The following is a 3,787-nucleotide window of genomic DNA, read 5'->3' as shown; positions in this document are numbered from 1 at the left end:
GGAGTAAAATTGCATAATGAGCTCATCATTCCAGTTTATGAGCTTCTGTCCAACAAAATCTGCAACTCCATAAGCAATGAAACTGTCTTGCACTCTAGGATAGTGTTCCTCATTCTCCTTCATGTAGGTCCAGTCGACCCATCTCATATCACACACTATAGGCTTCTTGTCCAACAAGATTGTCTCATAGAAATCCTGTTGTTCCTTTGTGTGGAACCTGTAGTCAACATCAGTCCTTCTTCTGATTGCATATGGATCAGACAATCTCCATAGCCTCAACCCTGAATCTCTCCTGATGTTCATGTTCTCAGCCACAGGATGAGCATCATTGTGGTCTGGAATCTTGGGTTTGAGCTTCCTCGGGACTTGTCCTTCATCATCTTCTTCAGCAGCAACTTCAGGCACTGGGGCCTTGTTCTTCTCAGTAGCTGGTATACTCCTGGTATTCCTCTTTGGTGCACTCTTGGGCTTGGAGGCAGCTTTGGGTGCTTCCTTGGGCTTTGATGTTGCAGCCCCTGACTTTATAGCATCACCCATCAGCTTTTGTGCCTTGGGTGCTGGTGCAGCAACCTCTTCTTCCTCTTCCTCGGAGTCTCTCCTCATAGAGGGATTGCCAAGAACTTTGGCAGTAGTGGTTTTGACTCTCTTTTTCTTCTTATCTTGACCAGCAGCTTCATCTTCTGACTCAATAGCAAACTTCATGGTTTCTCCAGTGGGAACCTTCTTGGGTTTGGAAGTGGTAATCCTTCTTGCAGGTGCCTCTTTGGGATCAGGCTTTTCAGGTACCTATGTTGATCCTCTGACCTTCAGCATAGGTGTCCTCTTGGCAGGAACCTTCCTATTAAGTCCAGAATTTGAGGTCTTTGCTGAGCCATACTCCTTTTTGAGCACTACCTTCTTGGAAGTAGCCTCATCTTCAGCTGCCACATAGTCCTCATCCTCAGAGTCTGAGGTTCTCTTCTTCTGTCTTGTGGCTGCTTTAGGCAGATTGCTAGGAGTGCTTCTGCTGCCATCATCTGAAGAACTTGAGGGACTAGTGCCCTCACTCATGTGAATCTGCTCTTCTTCCCTGTTCTGACTATCATTTTGGTCTGACATGCTGAAATTACTGACTGCTGACCCTGTGAATAGTTATAGATGAGATAGAGTGGATGAGCATCACAAAATGCAGAGATTTTTGCAAAAGAATGATTCAAAAACTTAGTTTTAGTTTCCCACAAAAAGCATTTCGGATCAACCGATTTTCAAACTCGGTGATACCGAAGCAGTTTTGGAACCTAAACTAGTGAACTCGTTCAGACCTAGTCACAGTTCGGTGGCACTGAGACTGCTAGGGTTTCAAAAGTTTTAAAATCAGTCACACCGATTAGCAATTCTCGGTCAGACCGAGAGTTACTAGTGCAATGGCGTTAGCCGAATCGGTGGGACCGAGTTTTTCAACTCGGTGGGTCCGAGATGGTTTCGGCGGAAACCTAACCCTAAATTTTCAAATTGCATCTATTCTAAGGATTGTTTTGAATGGATAGAGGTGTTTCAATCGTGGCAAGAATCATAATGAACACAATGTGTTGAGAATCAGACAAGGATAGCACTGTGATCATACCCTAGTTCGGTGATGAACTCGCTACGGCGGCAACGGCGGAGAAGAAATCCGTTGACGGCGGCGGAGACCAGCAACAGGAGGCGGCTGGCGACGAAGTCGATGATCCGGAGACCTAGTAGGCAGAGCGAGCTATGCGCGGGCGAAGAGGTTTGGAGAAAGTTTTCCAAATGTTTTGCCCGTGTGAATATATAGCCCGACACTGTCGGTGTGACCGAGTGGAACAACTCGGCGGCACCGAGATGCATAACTGTTGACAGTTACAGCAACTCGGTGTGACCGAACAGTTCAAATCGGTTGCACCAAGATTGAAAACCTAGATCGACTTAGTGATCTCGGTAGGACCGAAATGGAGGAATCGGTCAGACCGAGAATCACAAAGAAGTTTTGAAAGTTTAAGTCTATGACAAATCGGGGACTCCGAGTGCTCCTCACACAGAGTGGTTCGAATCTGACTTGATCAAATTTTGTGATGTAGCATGAATAGAGTTTGAGACGAGAAAAGCATAGATAGCTAGAGAAGGTTCTTAGGCATTCTTGTACATCCACTTGGCAAAAGAAAAAGAAACCAAACAATCAAAACAACAAGTGGATGTCCTCGAATGAGTAAAATATGCAACCAACATGCTCACATAATAAAATGGCAAATGAAATATGTGGCAAAGCATGCACAACCAATTCTAGCATCTATCAAACAATTGGCGATGACTAGGTCATATATATATATATGAGTATAATGACTTAGGAGTCAAATGAGAACATTTGATCATAGGTCATACTCATCGTTTAAGCTCAAGTGGGGTTACCACTTTTACATAATGCATTGATGTGTTCACATCACTAGAGTTTCTTTGACTCAATTCTTAGAGTTAAGCTCCCCCTAGATGTGAGATCCCCCCTTAGAGGGATGAACTAACCTTGGTTTTTGTCGATGATGACTTCATGTAGGTGTTGAAGATGTGGATGCTCAATGTTGATGTAGATCATTTGGAGCAATCCTTTGGAGTGAGTTGCACTTTCAATACCTACATGGGTTAGTCCCACAAGGAACAAACAAGAATATCCATAGACATAGAGTGATGCATACACAATATGATGTCCATGAAAACATTAGGTTACCTTGTCCCTTGCCTTACCAACATGAGGGTTTGTGACTCCTTGAACTAGTGGAAGATATGAAAGTTGATTGCACTTGTCCTTGCCATAATGATATGAGTGAAGAATGTTGGCGGAGTCACCCTCAAGAACTCTCTAGTTCTTCTTCTTCGGGATCCACATCATCTTGATGGGAATCCTTGGAGTTGTAGTTGTACTTGATGAAGTAGAACTTGACGTAGTCTTGGGAACCCACTTGACCAAGGCCTTAGGTGCTTCTTCAAATGCATCAATCTCCTCTTGAAGCTTGTCCTTGCCTTTGTTCTTGTGGTCTTGTGGTGGAAGATCATCTTGTGCTTGTGTTCCCTTGAAGGAAGGAGGATCATACTTATCTTGTTGAGGGACAAACTTCGTCTTGGGGTATTGATCTTCTTCCCACTCAACTCCATTGGCATTGAACTTTCGTTCAAAACCAACACCTTGATTCTTCCGGTGCCTTCCTTGCTTGCGTACAATTTCCTCGAATTGCTTACTCCCGGCAAGGCTCTTGTATACACCTTTCTCTATGATTCCCTTCAATAAGCTATTTTCTTGCTCAAGTGTAACTTGGCTAAGAGAATCATTAGTGGAATCAAGAGAACTACTAGAAGCAACAATATTGGATTTAGCATTATTATTGTTACTACTAGAGGAAGAATCCTTCTTGTTCTTGTTACTAGAGTTGACTCGAGGCATGTAAGTAGATAAGAGTAAACGCTTGGCAATGTAAGAAGAACTTTTCTTACGAAGATCATCATTGATTGCCTTTAAGAACTCATGCTCTTGCTCAAGATTGAGCTTTTCAAAGCGTAACTTCTCATGAGCCCTTAAAAGTTCTTGATGATCTTCGAAGATAGTTTCATGAGCTAACTTAGGAGTGTTTAGTTCTTTAGTTAGAAGATCAATCTTCTCCTTATCATTGTCATTTGTTTTATCTTGATTAGCATGATTAATTGATGTTTCAATATAGTATTCACTACTAGAGTTGTCAATAAGTAGATCATCATCACCTAGCAAGTCATCTTCATCACTATTGAAATCAACATACTCGGG

The sequence above is a fragment of the Triticum aestivum genome, chromosome 6B, assembly GCF_018294505.1.
Source record: "Triticum aestivum cultivar Chinese Spring chromosome 6B, IWGSC CS RefSeq v2.1, whole genome shotgun sequence".
NCBI classification, from domain to species: domain Eukaryota; kingdom Viridiplantae; phylum Streptophyta; class Magnoliopsida; order Poales; family Poaceae; genus Triticum; species Triticum aestivum.
Note: the sequence above shows the minus strand (reverse complement) of the source record.